The sequence below is a fragment of the Pantherophis guttatus genome, chromosome 2 (assembly GCF_059756535.1).
Source record: "Pantherophis guttatus breed Tessera chromosome 2, ASM5975653v1, whole genome shotgun sequence".
Taxonomy (NCBI): domain Eukaryota; kingdom Metazoa; phylum Chordata; class Lepidosauria; order Squamata; family Colubridae; genus Pantherophis; species Pantherophis guttatus.
This window is the reverse complement of record NC_142064.1, coordinates 150,006,507-150,023,375: the sequence shown is the minus strand read 5'-3', so window position 1 is coordinate 150,023,375 and position 16,869 is coordinate 150,006,507. Positions and strand designations below refer to the sequence as shown.

The 16,869-nt window shown below is 36.7% G+C and overlaps 1 long non-coding RNA gene across 1 annotated transcript; it reads right to left on the bottom strand.

Annotated features, from left to right (window-relative positions):
* Positions 1 to 1,319: 1,319 nt before the first annotated feature.
* Positions 1,320 to 11,882, bottom strand: LOC148115373 (uncharacterized). Its single transcript, XR_015732457.1, has 3 exons — positions 11,667 to 11,882; positions 10,596 to 10,797; positions 1,320 to 1,557 (listed from the first exon to the last, which is right to left on the bottom strand). It is a non-coding gene; the product is annotated as an uncharacterized LOC148115373 (long non-coding RNA).
* Between the last annotated feature and the right edge of the window lie 4,987 nt (positions 11,883 to 16,869).

Here is a 16,869-nt window from a genome sequence, read left to right as displayed (position 1 = left end):
GATTGGATCAAAATTGGGAAAGGAATCCGGTAAGGCTATATACTGTCACCCTGCCTATTTAACTTATATCAGAATACATCATGAGAAAGGCGGGACTAGATGAATCAAAAGTTGGAATTAAGATTGCTGGGAGAAATATCAACAACCTCAGATATGCAGATGATACCACTCTAATGGTATCCCATCGTGACCACCCCATTGTGGTTATCAGGGATGTTAAGTTCGTTCTTGTATAGTTCTTCTGTGTAATTTTGCCATCTCTTCTTAATGGCAGAAAGTGAAGAGGAACTAAAGAGTCTCTTGATGCTGGTGAAGAAGGAAATAGAAAAGTTGACTTGAAACTCAATATTAAGAAAACTAAGATCATGGCATCTGGCCTTCTCAATTCCTGGCTAATAGATGGGGAATAAATGGAAGTAGTGACAGATTTTATTGTCCTGGGCTCCAAGATCACTGCAGATGGGGACTGCAGCCAAGAAATTAAAAGACGCTTGCTCCTGGGGAGGAAAGCTATGGAAAATCTAGACAGCATTCTAAAAAGCAGAGACACCACCCTGCCAACAAAAGTGCGCATAGTCAAGGCTATGGTTTTCCCAATTGCAATGTATGGCTGTGAAAGTTGGACCATAAGAAAGGCTGAGCCCCAAAGAATTGAGGCCTTTGAACGATGGTGTTGGAGAAGACTCCTAGGAAGAGTCCCTTGAACTGCAAGGCGATCAAACCGGTCAGTTCTAGAGGAGATCAACCCTGAATGCTCTTTAGAAGGCCAGATCCTGAAGATGAAACTCAAATACTTTGGCCACCTAATGAGAAGGAAGGACTCAATGGAGAAGAACCTAATGCTGGGAAAGACTGAGGGCAAAAAAAAAGGGACAAAAGAGAATGAGGTGGCTGTATGGAGTCACTGAAGCAGTAGGTGTGAGTTTAAATGGACTCCAGAGGATGGTAGAGGACAGAAAGCCCTGGAGGAACATTGTCCATGGGGTCATGATGGGTCGGACACGACTTCGCAACTAACAACAACAAGAAGAAGACATTAATTATGATATATTTAACTGGAAACAATGTGCATGACGCATGAACTTAATGTGATTTTTATATGTATATAATTTTTATTAAAATTTCAAATTACAATAGTTTTATCAAGATGACTAAGGTCATCTAACTGCTGTCATATGCAATGAGGCCAGATATGTTACACTCTCATTTAAAGAAAAGAATTATATTATTTAAATATGAATCTGTACAACTGATATAAAGAAGAAAGTCCTTTTCATATGTTACATTAATGACATATAAGACTATAGAAATGCAAAAACCCAAATCTGCATCTAACTTTCCTGTACACATATAAGTATTTGGAAACTGGAACATAAGCACACAAATATCATAAATTACCTATCTCTCCAATATGTTGATTTGGGGAAACCATTATATATGAAGGGAATCGGAGTCGATATGAGACTTCATCTTGAAATATAACTCCAATTAGGTCTGTTTCTTCCTTTTGTGCTTCTTCCATGAATTTTTCATCTTCCATCGCTTCTGTCTCTACACCTTTAGCACAGAAATCTGGTTAATATATGTGATCGCATGCAGGAGTGACACAGAAAAAATGTCTCATTGTCTAGATGTTTGACTAGGTGCATCAATCTAGCATTCCATGAAGATATCCCAAAAGGCAGGATTTGGCAAAAGTATTCAATCAATCAATCAATCAAATTTTATTTGATCATAGACCAGCATGTAGGATACAGTTAATGAAAATAAAATTTAAAAACTGTGTATATGCAGTTTTTTTTTAAATTTAAAAACTGTGTATATACAGTTTTTAAATATTTAAAAATATCTGAAATATCTAAGAGGGGTTAGACCCTACAGCGTAAATTGCAGATTATTTAGCAGTACTTAGACAGAAAGATGGAGTCAGATTGATCCAAGAATAGCATTTTAAAATAAAATGAATTTGAATAATCTGGGTATTTAATTAAAAAATGGAAACAATATGTCCTGCCATGATCCTGCCTAGACTAGGGATAATAGAGAACAATGTGTTCCATCAACAAGAAGCAATGGATGGAAACTAATTAGGGAGAGAACCAACCTAGAACTAAGGAGAAATTTCCTGACACAACAATTCTGTGGAATTGAGCAGGAGGTCGGACTAGAAGACATTCCCCCTTGCTTAAGCAGTGGGTGAGAATATACAGGTGCACTCCAGTGGTGGGTTTCAAAAATTTTTACTACCGGTTCTGTGGGCGTGGCTTGGTGGGCGTGGCTTGGTGGACGTGGCACGGGAAGGCTACTGTAAAATCTCCATTCCCTCCCCACTCCAGGAGAAGGATACTGCAAAATCCCCATTTCCTCCCTATCAGCTGGGACTTGGGAGGCAGAGTGTTGCGATGTTTTTCTGGATCGGACTCAATAAATCATTAGAGAATTAAGAGTTCAAATACAACTCCTTTTATTTACATAAAGGCATTCTATATTCACTGAATATTCACAGATAGAAGCAGGGAAACTGTGGAGGGTAGCTCCTTATATACACAGGGGGTGGAGTCATGAGAATGAGTGATGAGTCATGAATACATTAGGAATCAAAGAATGAATTAACCCTTGATGTTCTTATATACACTATTTACACATTAGAGAATAAGGCATTTACATCTAACAAATCCCCCTCTAAATGCCGATTATTTACACAACACCAATTACATTCAGATTCGGGACAATACAATACATGCAATTTGGAAGTTAAATATTTATGTTGTTTGGATGGTAAAGGCTTTGTTAAAATGTCAGCTATCTGTTCCGAAGTATCACAATGCACAGCTTTTATAAAACCGTCTTGAGATAATTGTCTTACATGTTTAAACTTTATATCTATATGTCTGGACCTTTGTCCAATAGCATCAGATCTGGAGATTTCAATGGCTGCTTTGTTATCCTCATTTATGATAAAGGGTAAAATAGGTTTCTTCCAAACCTCTGAAATTAAGTCATTAAACCACACAAGGTTATTTGCAGATTTGGATAAACAGACATATTCTGCTTCTGTAGTTGAAGTAGCTACCAGTTCTTGTTTGCCGGTATACCAATAAATTGGACAATCATTTAAAAAGAAAATATAACCTGATGTACTTTTTCTGCAAGATGTGTCTCCTGCCCAATCCGCATCTGCATAACATATGAGTCTTGGTTCCTTGTTGCCATTTGGTTCTAATATAAGGCAAAAATCTAAAGTGCCTTTCAGGTACCTCAAAATCCTTTTGACAGCTTCCCAATGGTACATTGTTGGTTTACTGACATATCTGGACAGTAAATTAAGTGGTAAAGCTATATCTGGCCTAGTCCAATTAGATATATAAAGAAGTGAACCTATGATTGATCTATAAAATGTGTTATCCTTAAATTCAGGAGATGACTCATCAGTATTTCTGAGAAAGTCAGTTTGCATGGGGGTATCACATGTTTTGGCATTGTTCAAATTACATTTGTTTAGAAGTTCTACAATTTTATCCTTTTGAGTAAGCTGGAACCCTTTTTTTGTTTTACTGATCTGTACACCAAGATACTTATTTACCTTACCTAAAGATTTTAGTGAAAAATGTTCATTCAGCTTGTTCACAAAAATTTCTCTTCTTCCTTTATGTTTTCCAATATATAAAATATCGTCTACATAAATCAATACAAACTCAATACAGTCATCATTCTTTTTGACAAAAAAACAATTATCAGCAGATGTGGTGTTAAAATCCATAGTCTTGAGCACCTTTACCAAACAATCATGCCATCTTTTACCGGATTGTTTCAATCCATATAAGCTTTTGTTTAACAACCAAGTTTCATTTTTATTTGTGTATTGGCTGTGAGGGGCCCTTACATAGATTTCTTTATCTAACTCTGCGTGTAGGTACGCAGTCTGTATATCATATTGAAATACATCAAGGTTAAGTGCTGATGCTACCACCAAAGCTGTTTTGACACTCTCTGTCCTCACAGTAGGGGAATATGTGTCTGTATAGTCCTCTGGATATTTTTGTGCGTAACCTTGGGCAACTAATCTAGCTTTGTACAGGTTATTGCCTCCTTCCAAATTTTTAATTTTATATATCCACCTGGTACCAATAATAGTTTTGTCCTTAGGTGCAGTTGTGGGAGTAAACACATTTAATCCTTTCAAACTTTCCATTTCCTTTTTCATGGCTAGTTCCCATTTCTCTTTTTCTTCGCGAGGAAGTTTCAGTACTTCTTCGTACGTATTAGGTGTTATTGGTTCACTATTTACATTCATTACGTAATCTTTATATTTATCTGGCATCTTGTTCCTGTTGTTCCTAATTGTTCTTTCTGGTTTACTATTGTTGTCATGCATATATCTTGCCTCCTTTTTTGTTAGTGTATCAGTTTTTATTTTGTACTGGCTATTTGTCCAGGTTTTGGTCTTGTTTTCATGTTTGTTAATATTTTGTTTATCTACAGTTCCTTCCTTACGATATTTTGTTTCTATGTGTTTATTTGGGAATATTTCATTTAAATGTAATTTAGACCAGTTGGCCTGTTCATGGAACACGGCTGTTCTGGAAACTATAAATTTATTATTGCCATCAATGAATCTATATCCTTTTGTACCAGTTTCATATCCCATGAATCTAAGTCTTCTGGATACATTTTCTCCCTTTCTTCTCAATTGTTTGGGTATGTGTACGTCTGCAGTGACTCCAAAAATATGCATATGTGCCAATTTTGGTTTTCTATTATACATCACTTCGTATGGTGTTTTATTTATAATACTGGACCAGGTCCTATTTTGTGTATAATTTGAATAGTGTAATGCCTCTGACCAAAATTGTTTACTTAAGCCAGCATCCTCTAATGTACATCTAATCATAGTTTGTAGTGTGGAATTTTTCCTTTCTGCAATTCCGTTCTGGAACGCAGAAAATGGACTGGAAGTGTAATGTAGCATTCCTCTATCCTTTAGCCATTGAGAGAATTCTTTAGACATGAATTCACATCCTCTATCTGTCATAATTTGCTTTATTCTAATATTATGTTGTGTCTCTATGCGTTTATAAAATTCCTTAAATTTTTGAAAAGTCTCATCTTTATGTTTCAATGTGTAAACAAAACCATAACGGCTATAATCATCCACTATTGTTAGAAAATAACGTTTTCTATATGTGATTGATGGAGTAAGTGGTCCTACTAGGTCCATGTGTACTAAGTCAAAAATTTTGTTAGTTGATCTGGCAGATTTTTTTGGTCTGGGGCTAGTTTTTAGTTTTGTAGACTTACATACTGAGCATTCCAAATAGTTTTCACAATTTTTTATTTTGACACCTTCTGCGTGTTCAGTCATTTTTTGTACTACAGGAAAGCTGGCATGGCCTAACTTCCTATGTAAGATGTGAGCACACTCATCATGGATTGGTTTACCTATCTTTGGTTTTTTTATGTTGGGTGCATCATTCTGATCATGTGATATTATACAATCATCATTGTCACTATTGCTAACATTTTCATCATCTATTTCTATACATTCTTCAACATTTGAATCAATATTATGTAGCCATTCTTCTTTTGTTATGAGGTAGGGCAAGCCCCCTTTAATTATCACAGTACCTATTTTACTTTTGTTTTTCTCTAGGATTGCTTCTCCCTTTGAGAAAGTTATATTAATACCAGAGTCCCTACTTAGTTTTATGGCACTCAATATGTTATGAGGTATTTCGGGTATTAACAATACCCCCTCTATTTTTCCTAAACCAGACAAAATTACATTCCCTCTGCCTAGTACTTGAACCTTTTCTTGATTGGCTACTTTTATTACAAACTTATCTTCTGTAAAAGAAGACAATATATCTTTATTGTTAGTGGTATGGTTTGTAGCTCCAGAATCGATGAGCCAATTATTATTTTCACTTTGCTGGGGTTTTGTATTGTCATGTTTATTTAGTCCATTCAGTGAACCAGATTTTTTATCTCTTGAGCTTTCTCTGCCCCCTCTATTTTCTCTATAATTTGGTGGGCTCCTATATCTATGCCTTTCTATAGAAGGCTGTCTATGATTGTGTCTGTTCATGTATTCTGGTCTGTGCCTTTCTTTTGAAAATCTGGGGCAATCTCTTCTATTATGTTCTTTGGACCCACAATTATGGCATCTATATGTTTCATTATATTTTTCTTGGAAAGCTACTTTCCTAACAGGTCTATGTTCTGTGTGATTGTTAGATCGATTTTTTCTCGAATTGTCTTCAGCTATCAATTTGTTGGATAGACTTTCTATGGATAAATATCCTAAGTTAATGGTATCAAGATGTGACATGAAATTGTCCCATGATGAGTCAAGTGAGTTAATAATAACACTTTTCATTGTTTGGTCTGAAATAACTTCTCCCCTTAAATGCAGTTCAGCCCTTATTTTGTTTAAACATATTAAATGCTCACTTATAGAAACCCCTGGTTTTACTCTAGATGAAAAGAATTCTTTGGACATTCTTGTTGTAGTGGCTACACTGTCGCTGTGGAACAAATTAAACATACATTGAATAATTTCTGAAACAGTCAGATTTGATTTGATGCTGTAATACATTGCAGGAGATATACTGGCTATTATTAGAAAAAAGGCTCTATGGTGTAATCTATCTATTTTTAAAGTCCAAGGTCTTCTTGGAGGATTAGTGATAAAAAATAATAAGTTCTCTTTCATGAAAATAACCTGAAGCTGCTGATACCATTCTTGTAGATTAATACCATCAACCCTTAACTTTGGGAAGTCACTAGGCAAGTTTCCTATATTACTTTGGCCGTTACTTACAACCTGAGGCAGTTCGTGGTCTTGCAAATGCAGAAAATTGCAGAATGGTGTAGGGATGTCAGCAACGAGTCTGTGTGGTTCCCTCATGAGTTCGAATCTTCCCGGGTTGTTTTCTTGACTTCGCGCATGCGCGTTGCTCATTCTTTCTTTGTCTCCGTCGTGGAAGGTTCTCTCCACCGCCGCTTGCTCGCTCGTCTCCTCTTCGGATGAGTCGGTTTCTAGCTCGGTCTTTGGGGTCCTGGTGACGACGGCTGTTCTTTTCTTTCTCTTGTGAGCGATGTCGCTTGCTTCTGTCCTTGGTGTAGGGCGGAATCGGCAAGGTTCTCTGGGCTCTGGTGTCGTCGCTCTTGAAGTTGGGGTGTAGGCGTGCAGGTCCCGAGGCATCGGTTCGTTCGCTTGCTTCTTCGGCGATTCCCTGGTGATTTTTAGTTTTGGCCCAAATATATTAAAGAGTGTTTTTATTGCTGATTCTATTTGTATCTCTGTTGGTGTTTCTTCAATTTCCGTGTCTGATTCTTCTGAGTTATAAAGTCTTTCCTTTTCGTTTTCAGCATCGAGAGGATCTTTTCGCGCCAGAGATTTTGAATTTTGTCCTTTGATTGGTTCAGTTTCGCTCATCTTGGAAGTCTGTTGAGAACAAGATGGCTGCCATTCAAAATTTTGCGTGGGATCAGTGTTTCTCTCTTTCGTTGTAATTTTATTTGTAGGTAAATCGCTCACCGTTTTCGAGTCCTTATTTTCATTTGCGTGAATTTCTTTTCCTTTTGTCATTCCTTCGCTTTTTATGACGTTTTTGATTTTTGCTTTGAGTCTTAGCAGTTTTAATATCTCAGACCCGAGAGGACTGCTTTTCAATTCCTTTTCTTTTTGTTCATCTATTATTTCTTGATCTTCTTCCATCTCTTTGCTGTATGCCCTGGTGTTGGGCCTATCTCTTTTAGACATGTTTAAGTTCTTATTGAGTCAATCAAACCATCCTCTGCTACCAGATTGTTGCGATGTTTTTCTGGATCGGACTCAATAAATCATTAGAGAATTAAGAGTTCAAATACAACTCCTTTTATTTACATAAAGGCATTCTATATTCACTGAATATTCACAGATAGAAGCAGGGAAACTGTGGAGGGTAGCTCCTTATATACACAGGGGGTGGAGTCATGAGAATGAGTGATGAGTCATGAATACATTAGGAATCAAAGAATGAATTAACCCTTGATGTTCTTATATACACTATTTACACATTAGAGAATAAGGCATTTACATCTAACACAGAGAATAAATGAGGGCGGGGCCAGTCAGAATTTTTACTACCGGTTCTCCGAACAACTCAAAATTTCCGCTACCGGTTCTCCAGAACTGATCAGAACTTGCTGAAACCCACCTCTGGCGTGCTCCACTCCATTTGCCCAAGCGCCAGACATGCGTGCCTGCCGCTCGTGCAAATGGAGTTGTGTGCATGCACACGCAAAACTGGAAAAGTTGGGGAACTCTGGGCTAAAGAAAAGGCCCTTCTGAATTTGGGAATTGTTATGTGATTGAGATATCTGGTAGTTGAAGACAATGTGCAGAGAGCCTCAAGAGGTGTTTCTGGGTCAGGCTAAGAAGTCGGCTTGCAGCTCTGGCAAAAGCATTAATTATATTAACTAAAACCTATGCTTTTGTTAGTATACAGTTACTCCGTGTTTCGTGGCCACAACTGGGACCGGCAACTTGGTTGTTAAGTGAAGCAGTTACAAACTGCAACTGTGCTTACGATCTTACTTCAGCTTTCTTTTGCCCTATAGACCTGTGAAGGTCATGACTGGGAGGAGGATGAAAAAGTTTCATTTTCATCATCGTCATAACTGCAAACTGTTGCTAAGTGTGGCAGTTGCTAAATGAGAACCTGTATTTAAAAGGGAATAGACTACAGATAGGCAAATGGAAACTTGGGAGGAAAAAGGCAATTTGCTTCACTTTTAGACACAATAATGCCAAAATAACTGTCAAGGTTCCGACTAACAAACTCAAACAAATCAGAAGTCTGAGACTGGAATCTTCCTCAAAAAACTTCTTTATTGGCACGATTAAAGGCAAAACCAACTCTATGTTTCCCGCTGTTTCAGTATAATTAAAAGAGTAAATGATTCTCTCCCCAAGTGTCACAGGTCACATTGACCAATTAGGCACTCTTCTCCATCTTCATCTGACACTTATGGAGATGATCTTGGTTCCCATGGGGAAGTTCTGTGTTATGTCTAGCATGGCATTCCAGCCTCTCCCCCCCCTCCCCCCATTCTGCCTTCTGCCAGGTTCAGTTTCAAGTTGACAATAACATGGTCCATGCTTTCATGCTTGAATCAGTGTTCCATACACGTATATACAGGTAGTCCTTGACTTATGTCAAATAGTCACTAAACCAACAGTTGTAAGTCAACCTGTAATAGGTGGAATTTGAATCACAACACATGTTGTTACTTGCCCTCTCTTGTAATCCCTGTGCAGGTACCTACAATTTGGTTCTCAAACACTATCCATTCAGCCATCAACAGATCTGAAAGACAGTGTGTGCATGTATTTCTGTCTGTTTCTGTCTCTGTATATGATCTGAGCCAACTGATGGATCCACTGTTGTTGTTTGGACTTGTTCAAAATGTAACCTGTTAAAACAGGTTGTTGGTAGGGCAAAATGCACAGAAGTGAGCTTCAGATTATATTATATTATATTATATTATATTATATTATATTATATTATATTATATTATATTATATTATATTATATTATATTATATTATATTATATTATATTATATTCAGATTAGAGCCTGGATAGCTCAGCAGACTAATGCATTGTAACTTAACTCCAGCTGTCTGCAATTAGTAAGTTCGAATCTTGCCAGGCTCAAGGTTGACTCAGCCTTCCATCCTTTCTAAGGTAGGTAAATTGAGAACCCAATTTGTGGGGGCAATAAGCTGACTTTGTAAAAATATACAAAAGTATGACGGCTATTGCTTAACGCATTGTAAACCGCCCTGAGTCTCCGGAGAAGGGCGGCATATAAATCAAATTTTTTTAAAAAAATCTTTGATTGATAGCACTTTAATTTTGAGTCTTGAGAGTAATTAAAAGGAACAAATTAATATTTTCGAATAGACATGGTTTCAATTACAAACAGAAATCTATTTCCAGCACAGTATAATTTGGGTTTAGAACCCTTTCTACTTCACTCAGTTTATTTTTGGCACAGTAAAGTTGGAATAGAGAAAACAACAACAACAACAAAACCTAAGTAATTTATACAATGCTTAAATCCTAAGAAAAATGCTGATAGGTTATACTCTGCTTTGAAAATAACTCATAGATAGCCAAATACTTTTCCTGCAGAAACGAATGCTAAGGTAAAGGTAAAGTTCCCCTCGCACATATGTGCTAGTCGTTCCCGACTCTAGCACATATCTCCATTTCAAAGCCGAAGAGCCAGCACTGTCCGAAGACATTTCCATGGTCATGTGGCCATCATGACTAAATGCCAAAGCCGCACTGAACGCTGTTACCTTCCCACCAAAGGTGGTCCCTATTTTTCTACTTGCATTTTTTATGTGCTTTCGAACTGCTAGGTTGGCAGAAGCTGGGGCAAGTAACTGCAGCTCACCCCATTACGCAGCACTAGGGATTTGAACCAATGAACTGTCAATCTTTTGATTGACAAGCTCAGCATCTTAGCCACTGAGCCACCGTGTCCCTATCTTACTTGGTATTAAATGTTACTTGGTATTAAAAGAAAAGATAGATATACCTTTCAGGATAGATATTGTTTCTATTTTGTCCATTATTTCTCTTGCCAAAGTGGTATTTGGAGTATAAGCAATTCTAAGTCCAGTATTATTCCCGGGAAGTTTCCCAAGGATGGCTAAAGGTACTTCTTGGGGAAACTCATAGTATATCGTGTTTGCCATTATTATTGCTGCAATGAGAAGAGCCAAGGACGAGGACCATTCCTGGAGACAAAAATCAAACATACATCTTAGCAATGTAATAATATAATATTATAAACGGGCTTGAAAGCATAATGTTGGGACATGCTAATTAATATACAGCATTAAGAACTCAGAATGATAACTGTAGGAGACGACCAGGCTGAGCCTGAGGGAGGGGTGAAATCTCAATTGTGACTGGACTTGATTTTATGATCATTTTTATGATGGTTATAAAGCAAGTCACCAGAGTCACTTAGCAAATCATATGGTTGCTAAGTAAGCCACCTAATGATTAAGCAAATCCGGCATAACCAATGATCATTTTCTGCCAGCAAGAAACATTGTAAGTTGTGGTCCTTTGACTGCAGGACACTGCAAACGGTCATACATGGGAGTCATTACCAAGAACCCTAAATACAATCGCTTGACAGTAGAATGTGAGTAGTAGTTGTAACTTCAAAGATGCATGTTACAGTATCTTTTTTGAAGCCCATCACAGCTGTGACTGGTCATTAAGTGACCCCTTGTAAAGACTTGACGAAATTTTGGCAGCCTTCAGCCTACCCACTTGTTCAGGTCTGCATAAACAGAAAAAGGCAGGAAGAAAACAGGATGCTTTCCCATAAATCGTTAACACTTCGCACTTCTGTGTAGCTGTTTTGAACTAGATTCTCTCTTGTTTGGACTAAAAGAAGGCACCAAAGGATAAACAGATGGATAACTTTAAAGAATCCCCAAACAATGCCTTTCGATAACCATGTAGAGCAATGAACACAAATACATTGTAGCCCTTTTCTTGACTGTCTCTTTAAAAAGGGAGAAGGAAAACCAGAAGAAAGCAAAGCGAGCTGGAACTCCTTTTAAAGCCTCATTTAATGGTGTATACTTGCCTGAAAACTGTGCATTCTCATTCTCCACTTCAAAATTACATTTTTCCACAGGAGGGCAGCAGTCTGTTGACACACGCTTCTTTCTCTTATGCGCGGTTTCTGCATTTTAAAGTCCGCTGGACATCAGAAAGGGCCCTACAGAGAGATCTTGACACTGAGCGCACTGCAGTAGGACACACAAGTTAAACAGAGCAATTCCCCTCCCCCTCCTGCTTTATTACGCAATGCTCTGTGTTTCATAACAGATTAATAGAACTGTGCAGGGTTTTGAGCTAGCATTGCTGGAGAAGGTTTCATTTTTTTAACCAGCTATAACAGCAAAAAAAAGGGGGGAAAGGAATCATCAGATACTTGCATAATACTCCTCTCTATTTGTAACCCGCCCCTCCCAAGGTATTTCCAAATCTCTAGGACATCCTTATTCAGAACCATTCCAATTATGAATAAACAACCTATTCATACATTTTTGAATGTTGTACTTAAATAAAATCCCTGTATTCCAGAAAGATCATGTAAACCATTTCATCTGAATAGGATGAAGCAATGATCTATGCCTCGATAAGATACATTTCTCTAAGATGAAATTATACTGCTAGAGTGTAGTAGTCTTTTATTATTTTGTTTCTTAGCTAGATAGCAGTGAGAAGAAACAGTCAAAATGTGAGAAAAAGGTTACTCTGTTAAAATCTAAACTGTTCCTCTCAAATCAATGGTTATCTCGTAGTATTTCCAGATGTCTAAGTGTAGAGTTTTGTTCAAAATAACTGTTCCAGTTGTGGAAAAAAAAAAAAAACTTGCCTTGCTTGATTAAATAAATAAAACCCCTCCTGTAAGCAACATCAAAAGCTTACCCAGTTTAATGATGTACAGGTGTACACTGAACTAAATGAAAGTTACCATGAGTGTTGGATTGAGATGAGTCAAGCAGAATCATTTCTAATAGGTTAAATCACAGATACCTTGATATCCAAATATTATATTATACACAGAGTAACTGTGTTTTTTAATGAATTCAAACAGATGAGTTTTGTTTTAATGAGTAAAACAAATACTACTCAACAAAACAAATTAAAGAACCTCAAGACAGATGCAATTTCAAGTTATTGTTGTAAATACAACAGTGAAAAGATAACATGAATATGCTTACCTTAAGCGATTGGCTTAAGCCAGAAGCTCAGCAAAGAATTCACCAAATGCTAATAATGGAGATTTGTCTGAAATGTCACTAGCATTCTGTCTGCAACAGCTCTTTTTGTTGCTTTGAGCCTTCCTTCCTTCCTTGCTTCAGCCCTTTTTCACAGTCAAAAGACCCAAGAACTTTCCAAGTAAATGTGATATTCTGGTTTTCTCAATATTATCCCTCTTCCAAGTTTTTCTCTCAGGAAAATTCAAAGGATTTACTTGGTGCAAATGTTTCATTGGTGTATGAGAAGATAAAATTATATTGATAGAGTGTGAGAGAGTAAAAACAACTTTTTAAAATGTACATTCTTTTCCGTGCCAGACTGAAAAAGAAACTAAATTAAAAGGGCTCAAAACTTTTACAAGTCTTAACAACAGTCCAATCTACAAAAGCAGTGCAAAAATATCAATGGGGGAAAAAATAAGGGTTCAAAATAGGTCAAGTTCTGTTTGTCACTTGTTCAGTTCAAATGGAATTTTCTGTTTATTATATTTGTTTGGCAGAAATAGGGATTCAGGAATTCAAATTATAATTATAATTATGCAAGCCAAGAATATCATCTGAGCCAACTGAAAAATAGAATACGGTTCCTAACATAATATACAGCAAAAACCTGTCATTTGATGATAATTTTGGTCTCAAAATTAATACAGTACAAGGATAATACAACAGATATGTTTGATTTTGGGGTGTTGGTTATATAAGATTTAACTGCAGTTATCTCACTGTCAAAAATACTTGTGTGTTTCCCATATCACTTTTTGTGTGCAAAACTCCATATTTCCTGTCCCTGATATTATTCATATTTCACACAAAATTTGTTTGGGATGACAGGTAATAAAAGCAATGAAAAAAGTATAGGTCCAAGGGACACAGAGAATCATTGAGTGGAAGTAACTCTTATTTGAATGCAGAGATATTCATTTATCATAATGCAACTCTGTCCATTTATGACATTGGATGTTTAAGTGCTCCATTTGAGCATTTCTTGGATCAATAATCCTGTTGCTGTGCTTCAGGAACCAACAGGTCAGAAGGAAAGTCAAGAATAGAAACTTATTCCCAAGTGAATTGTTACTCAAAATAATTGGGACTTGAAAAAAGTGCTTTGCCAAGCATGTTAGTATGAGTGAAACACCTTTCTCTGATAATTAAAATAGCCTTTATGACATTGCTTAAAGAATTGTATCCAGAAGACATGTAGCCATATATCTATTAAAATTCTCTCAATTGCAGGTTCTCCTTCTCAAAATTAATTGTGGAAATAGATGTTTTATTCTACTATTCTAATTTCTATAAAGAAACTTGTTAATTATTGGACTTCTGGTTTGGCATCACGATGAGACAGTTGGGGAATTAGCGGGCTCTGTTGAGAGCCGCGAAAACCCCGGCTGCCGAACCGCTGCCGATGGGTCTTCGGACCGGAACCATCCTGCAGGGACGGGGAAGAAAGAGAGGTGCCTTGGACAACCAAGAGGAACAGGCAAGTTCCTCGAAGGTCAGAGGGAACTCTCTGTGAGGTGGCGGCGGGGGGCAGCAGCCATGGCGGCTGCCATGAAGCTGGGACAACTGGTCTAAGTATAGAGCTGGAGAGAAGAAAGAAACAGAACAGAGTCTTTTTGAAGCCGGGTGAGTGACAGCCAACTCAGGCTTGAATAACAACGAGAGAAACATCTTACAACTATAAGACCCCTAATGTGTAACAGCGGCTAAGGAGCATGGGGGCAAAGAGGATTTTGAAATGTAATTTGGAAGAGACAAAAACCCAATTGAAAATTGATTTCTGAACAAACTAATTGGAAACTTTAAATAATTAGATATGGTTAAAGGATTGGAAAGAAATAAAGAGACTCTTTTCCCCCTTTCTTTTTTAAATGGCAAGAAAAATAAAAAGAATGGATAATAAGCTTTAAGAAGAAAAAAAAGGGATGTATAAAAACAGAAGTCAAGTAAGATCATGATGTAATGGAAACAAAATGGATACTTATTAAGCAATTGGAAATTGTGGGTTGCAGAGAGACACCATCTGGAGTAAAAAGGAATGTTGTAACTTGGTTCTTTGTTTTGGTAAATTGTGAACTTCACCAGATAATAACCCTGAGAACTTGTGGAGGAGGATTTTCTTGTCTATAAGGAGTTTGACTTTTGGAGGAATAAAAAAAGAAATAGAAGGGAATACAATGGAACTTTTATAATTGGAGCAACTATTTGATTTGGAGAATGGAAATAAAAGAAATATCTATAATGTTGCACAGAGGACAAAATTTGAGGATATAAAAATCGAAATGGAGTATACATGTGTGGACAAGAAAATGAAGATGGAGAAATAAGACATAGAAGGGGAAACTAAAGAAGATAAAGATATTGTGATTAAATATGAACAAATAATTGAACATGTGAATACTAATAATAAAGAGGTCTCTAGAGATTATATTGAGATTAACAATAACACAATGATGATTATACTGAGATTAATAATGATATAATGATGATTATATGGAGATTAGTACTGAATGATAAAAGAATAAAAGGTTGGAAAATATTAAGAAATTTAAAGAAGTCCAGGATCTGGATTTATATAATGACTATATTGAGATTAAACAAATATGAGAAGAATTATGATACAGATATTTAGAAATGAAATAGGGATTGAAGCTAAAATATATGGAAAATAGATTACATTAAAAGAAATATAGCAATGGATATAATGAACCAATTTTTTATTACGATGTTAAAAGATACTACTTGAGGAAATTGATGGTTATAATAACTGGGATATTGTTTAAATACCTATAACAGTTGTTATAATTTGAATATTTTTAATAATATAACTACAAAAGTAAAATATGATTATGTTGGGAGTAACAGTGAGAAAAATAAAGATAATTATACTGGGATTAACAGCAAATAAAATGATTACACTGAGATTAACAGTGAGAAAAATAAAGATGATTACACTGGGATTAACAGTGAATAAAAATGATTACACTGAGATTAGCAAAATAGAAAAATAAATCTGGGATTAACGGTGGAATAAAGATGTATTTTGTACATTGGGATTAACAGTGGAAAGATAAAAGAAAAGGTTAAATTAGAAAATTGATAGCTATAATAATTTGGGATATTGTTTAAATATGTATAACAATTGTGATAATTTGAACATTTATTACCTAAGTGAAAAAGAAAAGAAAACTGAAACAATATATGATTATGATTTATAAACAAAAATTACTTAATTGTGTTATATAAATGGTATGGTTTGATAGATAGAATTTAGGATAATGGGGAAATTGTGTTAAAAAGCATTATTTGAACTAAGAGCTATGTTTAAATGTTAAATTGCTATATTCCAGTTGTTTATTAGGAGCGCCATGTCGGCACGGACCTAGTGAAGCCAGCTCTGACCCCACTCATTTTGCACCTTGTCTCTGCCTCTGTTTCCCCCTCCCCCCAAGGTGTGTCATCAGTTACATTCCCCAATGAAGCAATTTCACGGGTCATAGAAGTCACTCCTTCCAGCCGTTACTGGTTTCTGTGGAGATGGCCTTGACTTTGGCCAGCTAGGATGTGCATTGTTTTGACTGAGGTGCAAATTCTTCAATGCAGCTGTGAGGCTCGATTCCCCATCCCCCTGCCTATGGCAACTCGGGAACAGGTTAGAGAAGTTTCGCAAGTTGACACTATTATATATATAGCAATAGCAATACCACTTAGACTTATGTCCCGCTTCACAATGCTTTACAACCCACACTAAGCAGTTTACAGAGTCAGCATATTGCCCCCATCAGTCTGGCTCTTCATTTTACGGAACTTGGAAAGATGGAAGGCTGAGTCAACCTGGTCAGCCTGGTGAGTGTCAGCCTTGGAAGCCTTTTTTTTCTTTGGAACATTTAGTGCCTGGGAAAGCGGGAGGGGGGGATTTCATGGAGCAGTGGAAGATTAGCCATAACAACATTCCTTTCTCTGGGAGTCAAGGATGTTTGCCCTGCACCTGGAGGGAAGTGATGGGGATCATCTCCG